Source organism: Salvelinus sp. IW2-2015, linkage group LG6.1, assembly GCF_002910315.2.
Source record: "Salvelinus sp. IW2-2015 linkage group LG6.1, ASM291031v2, whole genome shotgun sequence".
NCBI classification, from domain to species: Eukaryota; Metazoa; Chordata; class Actinopteri; order Salmoniformes; family Salmonidae; genus Salvelinus; species Salvelinus sp. IW2-2015.
In genome coordinates this window covers 29,888,551-29,903,960 of record NC_036845.1, presented here as the reverse complement: position 1 = coordinate 29,903,960, position 15,410 = coordinate 29,888,551, and the positions used below count along the sequence as shown (strand labels likewise).

General features: G+C 43.2%; 1 pseudogene; it reads right to left on the bottom strand.

The window, feature by feature from the left end:
• Positions 1-5,208: 5,208 nt before the first annotated feature.
• LOC111964785 (short transient receptor potential channel 7-like) overlaps positions 5,209-15,410 on the bottom strand; it is a 71,793-nt pseudogene continuing 61,591 nt past the window's right edge.

The window sequence follows — 15,410 nt, the reverse complement described above, 5'->3', positions numbered from 1 at the left end:
GTCATTTCCAGTCCCCCATATATTTTTGGGGTAAATATATCCATATACATACACSCATGCATACATGTACACATATATACATACACATACCTATATAGACATACATACTTATTTAGAATATACCTTTATTATTCCCCGCAAACCCTACCACCCTTCCCCCAATTGGAGTAAACTAATAAACAATAACACTTAAGCTTCTACCTTCAGTTTATATATTTTATACACCTTTTACAGACACAATATATTTGACAATAGTTATATTTTGTTTGTTTTTAGTCCTTCCTCTATTTCTGATGTCCATCCAGTTTGATTTCTATTTGTAACTGTGCTATTTCACCAACGTTCTGAACCTATATCCATTTTACAGACCCTGTATGTTTTACATTTGTTGTCTTGTTATTATTCCCACCCTTCAGCTCCATTCAACCCCTCCCATCTATCTCTCAACGTCATCCATTTCGGATTTCTAGGCACACTTGTTAATTCAAATACTTTCCAGGTGACTCATGAAGCTGGTTGAGAGAATGCCAAGAGTGTGCAAAGCTGTCATCAAGGCAAAGGGTGGCTACTTTGAAGAATCTCAAATATTAACTATATTTTGATTTGTTTCACACTTTTTTGGTTACTACAAGATTCCATATGTGTTATTTCATAGTTTTGATGTCTTCAATATTATTCTACAATGTAGAAAATAGTAAAAATTGAAAGAGTAGGTGTGTCCAAATATTTCACTGGTACTGCATATAACTAATGTCACTGGAGCCAAAGGATATATTATAAACACAAACAAACATAAACAACCCCAAAACAAAACAACGACCAAACATGGTGTGGTGTAACCTTGGTGTGGTGTAATTTCATCTTCAATAGCTTCCTTTCCTTCTCTCCTCTCCCTAATGTATTCATTTAAACTACATGGAAGGCATACATGTGAAACGGAATCCTGTTTAGTGCTTCCATCTATTATACTCCCAAGTAAGAGGACATAAGAGGTAGTGGTAGAGTATGATCTACATAATTATGTCAAATTACTTTATATAAAAGACCTAGCCCACTGCATTTCAAAAGACCTGTGGACAACTATGTGAAATATGCACTGCTATGCAACAGAAACCAAAACATATGAAATGCTAAGAGGCGTTAAGACCCCAGTCCTTGGTTAAATCTCCTCGTCGCAGCTGTACACAGATATAGCCGTGAGTCATGTTTACATATATGGAAGGGAAAACATCCAAGTAATTGTGACGAGTCAAGAGATTATAATAGCTTTTCTCGAGTGACACTCTTTCTCTGTAGGCCTACTCTGCTACAGACTCACCACACGCTCTTCCATCCCCCCCCCCCTGCTCAGCACCCAATGAGAATGACCCACTTTCCCAGTGCTCCGCTGTCCAACTCGATCTCTTTACATTCCTCTGGGTGACAGTCTCACCCGTATTTGCGAAATTCCGATCCCGTCTCCTGACATGAGGTCGACAAGCGGCTTGCGTGGACACAGAGAGGGGCAACCATGAGATAACTAAATATATAACTAAATATATAGGTGTTCAAAGATGCCTTGCTCCATAGATAATTGTGTTCATTATACAGCTCTGCTCATTAGCTGGTAACCCCTGACAATGCATTTTTGATTATCAACCCTGCATTAGAATTCTCACCCAGCAGTACGGAAGTAGGCTTCATTAGGGACCGCGCCAATCTGAGGGACTCTCTCTCTTTCTACTCTCTCTCTCTCTCTCTCAGACACACTCGGCTCTYTCATTGTCTCTCTCTCTCTTTCTATGGCTCTTTCTTATCAACACATGTATCCAAGAAAGAAAGAAAGACAAACGTCAATTGATGGATCAGCAAGGGATCACGTTCACAATACACATGAAAAGTGTTTTTGTCTCTGTCTTGTAAAATATTTTACAAGGGAACAGAGAGGTTTTGAGACAGTCCTGAGAGAGAGAGAGAGATAGAGAGGCCAGTGTGATTGYGCAGGAGTGCTTTTTGCGATGAGACATAATCGTCCCCAGCGGGGGCTGAGGACGAGTCGACAGGGATTAGGTACGCAGCACACACATCCACCCCCTTCCCGCCGCTGGGTGCCGCTCACTGGAGCGCCGCAGTGCCATGCAGTGTGTTTTGAAGGAAGGTCGACTTTGACTCTGTGATATAATCCCTCATATGCCTCATTCAATGTTTTGACTTTCCTCAAATACTGTAACGTTCTCCCACTCTAAACTGGATTCAGGTGTTTTAGTGTTACAGTAGATACACTTCTCCTAAATGTAAACGGTGTGAACTCAACCTAAGCACACTATTTTCAATAACAATTTCCCCCAAAATGAAATAATACCACTGGAGCCAGAGGATATGTCTGAGAGATACGAGTGTCTCTGTATGTTTCTATAATTGGATGGGTATTACATCATGGGAGGGCAGCAACATCATTTCAAGACCCACATTCAGGTCACTACAGTCACTTAATAGAGGCGAGAGGAATGTCTTCTCATAGCCCTATTACTGTCCTACAGACAGGCCAGGGATAAAGCTGACAGGCCAGGGACAGAGGTGCGTCGGTGGGGGACATACTGTAGAGCAATGGTTCCCAAACTGTGCGTCCCGGCATGGGTCCAGGTGGATTGCGGGATGACATTTGAATTTATTTAAATTTGGGATGGAAAAAAACGCTTTCAATGTAAACTTCAACAACTTAAACCAAATGAAAAGTATTTAAAAAAGATAATGGACTTACATATATTTTTTAATAATAGCCTAAAGTCTTTGAGAACTTACAATCAACAAAATTAAAGCTAGACAATCAGGCCCCCATTGATTTTGTTAGAATGTTAATAGCATAAGCATTAGCCATGTCAAAATGCGTAGAATTGCAGAAAATTTGCTTAAAAATGGCACATTCTTTTCTCAGCTCCATGGCAAAATGTATTGAATTGCAGAAAAAATTGCAACATTTATTTGAGCTCCATGACAAAATGTGTAGAATTAGCTTGAAAGGGGCAATCTGTAGTAGCTACATACATTGTTTGGACTCATTAAATTAATGATGTGCACCCATTGATTCTTAAAGAATAAAACTTATAAATGCATCATGAGCTTAGTTCAACTGAGTTCAAATGTTTGTAAGCAAAGTCAATCTAAACAAACACTATATAGATTAAAAAAGTTTCAGTCCTTGCTTCCATAGCGCTGTATGTGAAATTGGGGACAAAGACCTCAGCTTTTTACATAAACAGGTAGCAGGGAAAACACTTTGTTATTGTTTCAACTGCTGACTGCCACATTAAAATGGAAAAATGTTCTCTCCACTGCCAAGATTTTATTTTCTACTTATGCTTTGGTCTGTGTATGTTTTTTCACCGTTCAAACATTATCGCGGGTCGCGACACAAAAGACACCTGAATTGGTGTGTCCCAAAGCCCAAAAAAGTTTGGGGACTACTGCTGTAGAGTATGCATGATCAGGCCTCTCAATGTGTGTTGTAAACACAAAGCCCTTAGTCCCCTTCAGCCGTAATACAGCTTACCTCCATCAGAACTGAGTGTCCCTGCCGCCAACCTAGAGCACCCAGACCAGACCCAAAACACAAAGGCTGGTAACAGCCAGACACAGACACAGACACAGACACAGCTGCTTTGATAAAATACTTGACACACACATGACCCTTTTGAGTCCATCCAGTTACTTGTAATTTAAATAAATTAAAAAATAAAGCATTCTTCATTTGCTGAGTTTGAATTGATTCACACACTTAACATTGTTTCATTGGTAACCTCAGTCCAAACACGCCCTTTTCCATTAAAAGATGGATGTTCGTGTTGTCTTGACACAGACACAGACACAGCTGCTTTGATAAAATACTTGACACACACATGACCCTTTTGAGTCCATCCAGTTACTTGTAATTTAAATAAATTAAAAAATAAAGCATTCTTCATTTGCTGAGTTTGAATTGATTCACACACTTAACATTGTTTCATTGGTAACCTCAGTCCAAACACGCCCTTTTCCATTAAAAGATGGATGTTCGTGTTGTCTTGCTCTGTCTGTAATATCTGGAATCTGATTTTGAATGTCTAGTCTGATAGCAGGGGTAATGTAGGGGATCAGTGGCAGGTCCTCTGTTAGTGGTTACATGGCTTCAAACATGCTGCATTGGCTCCTTCTCTTCTCTGATGGTTCTTGTCTGACTGCAGTCAAGATACACGCAAACAACGGTTTCGGTATGCAAATGACTCCCCCTCTCAATTTTCATAATTATCTTCCTTTTCTTCCCTCTGCCTCCTCTTTTCACCTCCGCTGGAAATTACTGGGCAAATGATGATTTTCCTTCAGTGTATTGTACATCAAAAGCCCTGGCTGAATGWGGGCTCTGTACAATTAGTCACTTGACTATCCTCTCAGAAATATGAAATACTGTTTTATTTTCATCTGTTCCAGAGCCAGAGCCATTCACATCCACAACAATCAGACAAGAAACACATCTCCAAATGAAAAGACTCCGGAACATGACACTTGAAAAAAAAAAAAAAAGAATCTGTTTCTACGAGATAATTGTTTTCCCTTCACCACAGTGCTCTTATGGAAATCACATCCACTCCAGAATATTTGGTTCTAAGGCTCAATTTATTATTGAATGCATAGAAATGTCTCTGTCCCAATTTGACATGATTGGTAAAAGCAGAGTGGATTGTGCTCTTTTCTTTCTTCAGACATATGTTTTGCTGAGTCAAGCCATCCAAGATGCCAGCCATCTCCCATCAGGGCTGATCTCAGGTCAGCTCTCCTTGCTCTCACCCTTTCCATTAACCTCCTGACATCAACACTGACCATGGACCAGTTTGTTTACAGCGCAAAATCAATACAAGAAGGACCCAGTGTCTTATAAGATATTCTGCTTAGGATGCCATTTTGGCTTCCTAAAACTGCTGCGTAATACCAGAAGTCGGTGTCGGGACGGGACGGGGACGGAGGGATGCGCAGGTGTTCGTCTAACAGTATAACTTTAGTCGCGCACCACCGCTAACTAGCTAGCCATTTCACATCCGTTACATTCGCTCCAGTGAGCCATGAGGCAAAGGGACCAGAGCTGCCTCGTTAGCATGTACCCCACTGCACCACATGGCCTTCTCTTTAAAGAACACAAACAAGTAGCAGAGGTGAATAACAGAGCATGGTAAGTGTCTGCTCTGTGCCTGTTGTTGATTAGAGGGTGGTTTTGGCTGGGTCACTGGTTGGTGGGGTGGATGGTAGGATGTAGGGGGCCTGGGGATTAAGCAGGGAGAGGAAGAGAAGAGATAAGCACAGAGCTAATTACACGCTGTTGAACTGCTTCCAGTGTCACCTGGTCTCTCTCACACACACACACACTCACACAACACACACACACACACACACACACACAGCAACACACAACACACACACACACACACACACAGTCTGTGAACACACACAAGGCACAGAGAGAGAGAGAGACAATGCTACAAGTACCTGAGAGAGGGGGAGGAGGAAGGAGAGAGGGAGGGATAGAGAGGAGTGAGAACAACTAATGACCCTGCAGAGGAGCAGTCTGTTCTGAAAAACAGACAAGGAGTTAATGTTTTTACCAACTTTTTCTCCCCAATTTCAGTCTTGTTTCATCGCTGTTACGCCCCAACAGGCTCGGAAGAGGCAAAGGTAGAGTCATGCGTCCTCCGAAACATGACCTGCCAAGCCGCGCTTCTTAACAGCCCCTCGCTTAACCCGGAAGCCAGCCACACCAATGTGTCGGAGGAAACACCGTTAAACTGATGACCGTCGTCAGCTTGCAGGTGCCCGGCCCGCCACAAGGAGTCGCTAGAGCGCGATGAGCCAAGTAAAGCCCCACCGGCCAAACCCTCCCCTAACCCGGACGACGCTGGGCCAATTATGGGGCATTTGTTGGTGTCAAGCAGTGACGCAATCAATTCTTTAAAATCCATCTTCGTCTGTTCTGGGCTGTCCTTCATAATGTCATTGAATCCCACATGAACTATGATAGACTCAATTTCCTAATACTGGTTTCAAATGTTTTAGCGCAGCTTATTGATGTCTTGTACTTGTGCTCCTGGACAGCACAGCGTTTTTGCCACAGTGACTGAGACATTTCTCACTGTTGAAGTGTCCAATACAATGGCTGGAGAAGGGAATGGAGAAATCTGCCCATTCCTACCCCTTACACAATTCGTTGAACCTTTTCACGGGCCCACGTAAAGCAGGATAGCGTACGCCCGCTGCTCCTGGCGATATGTTTAGACCTCCCACAGCAGTCAGATCCAGGGAGAGGGATAAGAGCCGAACTCCACGACGAAGCCGTTGCTGGAGTCAGGGTCGTTGGAGTCAGGGTCGTTGGAGTCAGCGTAGTTGGAGTCAGCGTAGTTGGAGTCAGCGTAGTTGGAGTCAGCGTAGTTGGAGTCAGCGTAGTTGGAGTCAGGGACGTTGGAGTCAGGGACGTTGGAGTCAGGGACGTTGGAGTCAGGGACGTTGGAGTCCGCGTAGTTGGAGTCCGCGTAGTTGGAGTCAGGGACGTTGGAGTCCGCGTAGTTGGAGTCCGCGTAGTTGGAGTCAGCGTAGTTGGAGTCCGCGTAGTTGGAGTCCGCGTAGTTGGAGTCAGCGTAGTTGGAGTCCGCGTAGTTGGAGTCCGCGTAGTTGGAGTCCGCGTAGTTGGAGTCAGCACCGCCGTCACAGACACAGGCAATCCCAGCGATGGAGGTGCAGGTAGATCAGGCACCAGTGCAGTAAAGCTATTCCTTATGTCAATCTGCTCAGAACCTCTCGCAGTCACTCCTGTCCACTTAGCAGCAAGCCGCTGCCTTTGGTTTCCGCGACTTGTGACATGGGACCAGAGCTAATTGGAACAACATTCCTGCTGTTCTCCATCTACTTTCTCCAAGATGGAGAAAGAGAAGCAGATGGAGACGACTTCCTTGGCAGGCAAGTTCCAGGAAGCACAGAGCATTCAGATAGTTAGAGATGACAAGGAGGGGAAACAGGCCCGAGTGGCGTCCAGCCATAGGAGTAAAGAATGAGAAAGTTCCAATTTGCGTTTTCCCCGTAAGTTCGCGCAGACGTGAGCTTTGTTTGCTAAGTATAGCCACTTCATTCTGTACTCCTCCTCTAGCAAACAATTGCCGCATTGGAACTCATTGGACAAGAGCGTAATAAACACAGCTTCTACAGTGCTGGAAACATTTCTTCGCTATTCCAAGCGAAGCGTGCTCCATTGCAACCTAGCTAGCTAGCTAGCTGGCTAGTTGGTAGCAGGTGTTGACACAAACCTTTAAGAAAAAAATATTTAAAAAATGTAAATAAAACAAAGTAAAACTTTGGAAACAACAGGCCGAAGCAACAGGTCGAGGCGCAGGAGGTATATACGAGTTCTTGACAGGAAATGACACTCATCGACATCTCATGGGGGACAATCCAAACTACACCAGAGAGAGGGTGTCAGGTTTACTGTCACACACACAAGGTATTATTGGGCAAGACCCTTGGAGGTCAGACAAATATTAGAGGGAAAGTTGAATAAGAGCACTGAATATATAAAATAAATAGTATTTCTGTGCACTGGGAAAAGCACACCCGAGACAACCTTAGTTGCCATGGAAATAGGACTGTTCATCTTTGGGTTGGAGAGCTGTGTTTGCATGTGTGTGTGTGCACGTGTGCATGCATGTGTTTTTTCCCCCCGTTGTGCATCTTCGTGACTGAATACTACATAAGGCCGGTAGATTCACTTTTAAAGCTGTAATATGTAATGTTTTTGGCGACCCGACAAAATTCACATAGAAATGTGAGTTATAGATCTGTCTGTCACACCCTGATCTGTTTCACCTGTCTTGTGATTGTCTCCACCCCCTCCAGGTGTCGCTTATTATCCCTGGTGTATTTATCCCTGTGTTTCCTGTCTCTCTGTGGCAGTTCGTCTGGTATGTTTTTCAAGTCAACCAGCGTGTTTTCCCGTACTCCTGCTTCTATTCTCTTTTTGCTAGTCCTCCCGGTTTTTGACCCTTTCCTGTTTTCTGGTCTCTGTACCCGCCTGCCTGACCATTCTGCCTGCCCTGACCTCGAGCCTGCCTGCCACTCTGTAGCCCCAGGACTCTGAACTGGTTTTGACCTTTTGCCTGTCCACGACCATTCTCTTGCCTGCCCCTTTTGGATTGTTTAATACATATCAAGACTAACCATCTGCCTCCCGTGTCTGCATCTGGGTCTCGCCTTGCGCCCTTATACTGTCATTCTCATTGAAAGCAAGTCTAAGAAGAAGTAGATTGGTTCCATGTGCACTATTTCTATGCTTCCAGTTTTTAATTTTCCGTTTTGTACACCAGCTTCAAACACCTTAAAATACAATATTTTTGTTTATGGAAATTATATTTCACAGCAGTTTAGATGGTACAATTCTTATGTACACAATACTTGCTTGTTTTGTCACATAAATTGAAATTAGGCACACTATTAGCATTTTAGCAAACAGGAAATGGCGGAACGATTTCTGTATAGTGCATCTATAAAGCTGACTTTTACAGGAGTTACTGGCCCCATCCTGTTTACCTACAGACTATACAGTGAGGTATATACAGTGCCTTTGGAAAGTGTTCAGACCCCTTGACTTTTCCCACATTTTGTTACATTACAGCCTTCTTCTAAAATTKATAAAATCATTTTGTTCCTCATCAATAGCCCATAATGACAAAGCAAAACTGAAACATGACATTTACATAAGTATTCAGACCCTTTACTCAGTACTTTGTTGAAGTACTTTTGGCAGTCATTACAGCCTCGAGTCTTCTTGGGTATGATGATACAAGCTTGGCACACCTGTATTTGGGGAGTTTCTCCCATTCTTTTCTGCAGATCCTCTCAAGCTCTGTYAGGTTGGATGGGGAGCGTCTCTGCACAGCTATTTTCAGGTCTCTCCAGAGATGTTCGATCGGGTGGCCCTGGCTGGGCCACTCAAGGACATTCAGAGACTTGTCCCGAAACTTCTGCGTTGTCTTGGCTGTGTGCTTAGGATTGTTGTCCTGTCGGAAGGTGAACCTTCTCCCCAGTCTGAGGTCCTGAGTGCTCTGGAGCAGGTTTTCCTCAAGGATCTATCTGTACTTTGCTCCGTTCATCTTTCCCTCGATCCTGACTAGTTTCCCAGTCCATGCTGATGAAAAAAATCCCCACAGCATGTTGCTGCCACCACCATGCTTCACCGTAGGGATGGTGCCAGGTTTCCTCCAGATGTGACTCTTGGCATTCAGGCAAAATAGTTCAATCTTGGTTTTATCAGACCAGAGAATCTTGTTTCTCATGGCCTGAGTCCTTTAAGTGCCTTTTGGCAAACTCCAAGTAGCTGTCATGTGCCTTGTACTGAGGAGTGGCTTCCGTCTGGCCACTCTACCATAAATTCCTGATTGGTGGCGTGCTGCAGAGATGGTTGTCTTTTTGGAAGGTTCTCTCATCTCCACAGAGGAACTCTGGAGCTCTGTCAGAGTGACCATCGGGTTCTTGGTCACCACCAAGGCCCTTCTCCCCCGATTGCCCACTTTGGCTGGGCGGCCAGCTCTAGGAAAAGTCTTGGTGAGTTCTAAACTTCTTCCATTTTAAGAATGATTGAGGCCACTGTGTTCTTGGGRACCTTCAATGCTGCAGAAAGTTTTTGGTACCCTTCCCCAGATCTGTGCCTCGACACAATCCTGTCTCGGAGCTCTACGGACATTTCCTTCTACCTCATGGCTTGGTTTTTGCTCTGACTTTCACTGTCAAATGTGGGACCTTACATAGACAGGTGTGTGCCTTTCCAAATCATATCCAATCAATTGAATTTACCACAGGTGGACTCCACTCAAGTTGTAGAAATATCTCAAGGATGATCAATGGAAACAGGATGCACCTGAGCTCAATTTCGAGTCTCATAGCAAAGGGTCTGGAAACTTATGTAAAACATTTTTTTTTATAGATTTGCAAAAATGTCTAAACTGTGTTCGCTTTGCCATTATGGGGTATTGTGTGTAGATTGATGAGGGGCAAAAATTATTTTATCCAATTTAGAATAAGGCTGTGATGTAACGAAATGTGTAAAAAGTCATGGGGTCTGAATTCTTTCCGAGTGCACTGTAGTGTACTTTTAGACTTTTACTCAAGTAGTGTTTTACTGGGTGACTTTCACTTTTACTTGAGTCACTTTCTATTAAGGTATCTTTACTTTTACTCACGTATGACAACTGGGTACTTTTTCCACCACTGGGCTTACCCGTGCTAAACAGTTTTTTWAAAGTATGACTTAGAATGCGTCTCAACCAATCACAATGCTTGTTTTGACCAACCCATTGTAGAACAATCACATTGTGACAATGTTCCCACAAGGTCATGTGTGTTTTCTTTAGTTTTAATACATATACACGTACAGTACACACAAGTAGACAAACACACACACACACACACACTGAACAAGGTCTGAATGCACAGAGTTTGGGGGAAGTCTGAACAGTTTTTGCAGGATGTTTCGGTTGCGTAGGTAGGGTTGCTAGCTGACATTTGTTTAATTGAGTGGAATGGAGGAATTATGAATGAATGATACATGCTTGTGTGTGTGCATTGTGCTTKTCTGTGTCATCAGTGGATGCCTGTCAGAATGTGTGTACAGTAGGCCTACACAATATCTATCGGCCCACATTTGCCCAGAGGGGTATACTACAAAGCAGGATTAATCAGTTAGCAGACTAASTTTGATAAGCAACCAGAAAAAAAACTTTGATTTTATGGTTAATTAAAAAAGCTCATCTTAGATATCTTTTTGTTTTTTAAATCAATTAGGCCATGCTCATTTCAAGCTTATATTTCTACAAAACAAAAATGTATCAGAATGTTTCAACAAGTTAGCTGGCTGACTCCATAATCCTGTTTTCCATTGTACTCCTCAGGTTGTGTGTGTGTGTGTGTCCACAGTATATTTTCACAATGCATAAGCAGACTGTTTGCGCAGTGTGTGGCGGTGCCCTTGCCAGTGCGTAAGGACACAGAATGACGTTGTCGCCAGATGTTCGGTTTTGCTTGGGTGCGTGTCATTGAGTTAACAACGGAACAATCATATTTGATCAGCTCAATAAAATCACATGGTCCAGACTGATTAATAAAACAGAATGAATCAAACACAATATCCAGTTTATTCCTTTTAATTCAAGATCAAAATATACAATCTTTTTTATCAATATTTTCCCCATACAAGTGAAAAATACAGTATCTTGAGTCTCTATTCTGTTTTGTTGTCTGTGAATGAAAATGTTAAGGKTTTTTTAACAATGATGAACTCTTCCAATTTACACTCATACAGAGGCAAGAAAAAGTATGTGAACCCTTTCGAATTACCTGGATTTCTGCATAAATATGTCATAAAATTTGATCTGATCTTCATCTAAGTCACAACAATAGACAAACACAGTCTGCTTAAACTAATAACACACAAACAATTCTACTTTTTCATGTCTTTGTTGAACACACTATAMACATTCAGGGTGCAAGGTGGAAAAGTAGGAGAACATTTGGATTTAATAACTGGTTGACCCTCCTTTTTGCAGCAGTAACCCCAACCAAACATTTTCTGTGGTTACGGATCAGACCTGCACAACGGTCAGGAGGAATTTTGGACCATTCCTCTTTACAAAACTTTATCAGTTCAGCAATTTTTGGGGGATGTCTGGTGTGAACTTCTCTCTTGAGGTCATGCCACTTGTCGTTGTCTTGTTGCATCACTCAACTTCTGTTGAGCTTCAATTGGCAGACAGATAGCCTTACATTCTCCTGCAAAATGTCTTGATAAACTTGGGAATTCATTTTTCCGTCGATGATAGCAAGCAGTCCAGGCCCTGAGGCAGCAAAGCAACCCCAAACCATGATGCTCCCTCCACAATACTTTACAGTGGGGATGTGGTTTTGATGTTGGTGTGCTGTGCCTTTTTTTCTCCACACAGTGTTGTGTGTTCCTTCCAAAAAACTCAACTTTAATTTCATCTGTCCACAGAATATTTTGCCAGTAGCACTGTGGAACATCCAGGTGCTCTTTTGTGAACCTTAGACGTGCAGCAATGTTTTTTTGACAGCAGTGGCTTCTTCTGTGGTGTCCTCCCATGAACACCATTCTTGTTTAGTGTTTTACGTATCATAGACTCGTCAACAGAGATGTTAGCACGTTCCAGAGATGTCTTTAGCTGACATTCTAGGATTCTTCTTAACCTCATTGACCATTCTGTGCTGTGCTCTTGCAGTCATCTTTGCAGGACGGTCACTCCTAGCAAGAGTAGCAACAGTGCTGAACTTTCTCCATTTATAGACAATTTGTCTTACTGTGGACTGTTGAACATCAAGACTTTTAGAGACACTTTTGTAACCATTTCCAGCTTTATGCAAGTCAACAATTCTTAATCTTAGGTCTTCTGAGGTCTCTTTTGTTCAAGGCATGGTTCACATCAGGCAATGGTTCTTGTGAATTGCAAACTCAAATTTTGTGAGTGTTTTTTATAGGGCAGGGCAGCTCGAACCAACATCTCCAATCTCGTCTCATTGATTGGACTCAAGGTTAACTGACTCCAATTAGCTTTTGGAGAAGTCATTGGCCGAGGGGTTCACATACTTTCCCCAACCTACACTGGGAAAGTTGAAATGATGTACTCAATATAGACAAGAAAAATACAAAAATGTGTGTGTTATTAGTTTAAGCACACTGTGTTTGTCTATTGTTGTGACTTAGACGAAGATCAGATCACATTTTATGATAAATACATACTTTTTCTTGCCACTGTATAGATAGACAGTGTCGCTCTCTCTTCTCTCACACACACACACACAAAACAAAGATACAGTTTGAAGCTGAGATCCGCATTTGGTGAAATGGCGCCACTGGTAGCCCCAGGCGCTTTCCTTATTGTTTTGTTTTTGAAACGGGGCAGAGGAGCATTCTGCATTGTGGTAAAAAAAAAAAAAGCCATTCTGCTCTTCTATCGTGCGTGCAATGATGTCCGAGGGGTTCTTTGTTTGAGGTAATGTCTTTATTGTTGTAATATCGTAAACGGACGTGGCAGTTTCACCGCTACGGATTCCRACTTCAGAGTTTCAAATGCTATTTCAATGAACTCAAAAATCGTGTGCAACCTCCACTGGGTGTCTGGAAACAAATTAATAATTCAATAAGTGTGTGTGTGAACTCATTCCGTATGTGTGAATATATGGCCATTGGCCAATGTGTTAATTAGATTGCCTGCTCTATAAAAAAGGGTCATTATATTTATCTTCCTGAAACAGTGGACTGCTATATGGCACAATACTTCAGGTAAAGACACCCTGGGCTAGCTGTCTGCAGTTACAAAAAACCATTCAATTACTATGTGTTTTTTCAACTTTTGTTTATTTCTCCCTCTTCCCCATTACCTCTTCTTTCCTCTCGCTGTCTCCATCTCTACTCTCTCTCTCTATCTGTTCCCATCTCCCAGGTAGGATGAGCCGATGTAGTTTGGCTGTCTTTCGTTGCTGCCTCAGAATTCTACTCTAAACCATTCCCTATATTCCCCTCGCGCTGTTCAGAGCCTCCTCCCTTTGTCACTTTTCCTCTCTCCGTCCCACTGTACTCCTCTCTTCTCCTCCTCTCCTATCTCACTCTCCTCCCTCCACTAATTAGATCATCTACTCCCAAGAAAGCCACTCTTTCAACTCTCATCCCTGACCACCTTTTCAACTCTCATCCCTGACCACCTTTTCAACTCTCATCCCTGACCACCTTTTCAACTCTCATCCCTGACCACCTTTTCATCCACTCTCTCTATCACTCTTTCGCTCTTTCTCTGTCCACCAGTTCTCTTCCCCTCCCCCTTTCTATTCTCTCCTCTTTCCCCCCCACCTCTCACTCTCCCTCTATTTTCATGCCTCCCCCACCCCTCTCTCCTACCCCTTCTCCCCTCTCTCTTAGGTTTTTTTTGGTGGCGTTCTTGACAAATGTGTCACTGAGTTGTGTGATGAGGTCAGCCAGTTCTCCGGTGGCCTGAGACTTCTCCTCCAGGAGCTCATAGCGCAGGCTGGAGATGTCCTGCTTGATCTCCTTCATTTCCCCTAAAACACACACACAGATACACACACACACACAGTCAGGCAGAGTCACACACACACCAACACATGAATGAGTGAAACGCACACAAAATCAGCAGAGTCACACACACACCAACACTTGAATGAGTGAAACACACAACACCACACCACACACACACACACACACACACATACCCCACTGCTGTTCTATTACATGCTGTTAAGAATGAACTAACATTGAGGAGAGAGGACCAGGCTATGATCCTTTAAGTTACTCTGCAGGATACATTACATACACTCGCACTGACAATACCCATCCAGGCAGGTAGCATCTGCTGAGTACATAAAGGCGACATTAAAGGAGATTCGATTTTCACCTTCATTGACTTCATCTCTCCCTGTCAACCTGAGCTTTCAGAACATAGCGCTTAATGAACCTTCATGATCTTCTGCAGTACGACAGAGAGGAGAGAGGGAGGAGAGAAGAGGAGGAGGGAGAGGGAGCAGGGGAGGAGGGGAGAGAAAAATATGAAGGGGAGAGAAGTGGAGAAGAGTTGGTTATGAAACTGACCATAATCTTATTAAACACCACACACACATCCAGAACCCCCCCACACTCACACACACAGGCGCACATCCAGACCCCCCCCCCCCCCCCCCCCCACACACACACACTGCACTGAGAGGTGTTTTATAGAGAGCTTTCACACTGTGTCACACTGATCAGCTCTGAATGGTAAGTATTATCTAAAGCCTATAGAGACTACACACTTAGCTCTCTTTAAACTCACTTCAGTCAGTCCATGCATTGAAACGCTCTAGGAACCGGTCCATAAATATATAGAGATGGGTGCAGTGAAATGTATTGTTTTACAGGGTCATGGCACCCCTGGAGCAAATTAGAGTTAAGTACCTTGCTCAAKGGCAAATCAACAGATATTTCACCTTGACAGCTCAGGGTTTCGAACCAGCGACCTTTCAGTTACTGGCCTAATGCTTTAACCGCTATGCTACCTGCCATCCTGCGTGCACTGCACACACACTCACTGAAGCTGACCTGACATGCCAAAATAAACTGTGTGTGTCAGGAGAAAGGCTTTAAGAGAGAAGCATAATGATCTGTGAGAGGCACAATAGAATGACCTCGTGACAGAGGAAGAGAGGAGATTTCCCACAGGGCAAAGGTGGACAGAAAGACCTTACCTCATTCCATCCCTCTATCCATTTCCCCCATTCAGTCAATCACTCCACACTCCTGCTCATTTATTCAGCCATTACCTGCTCCCACTAAATCCATTTCTCGATACCTCATTAAACCTATATGTCGT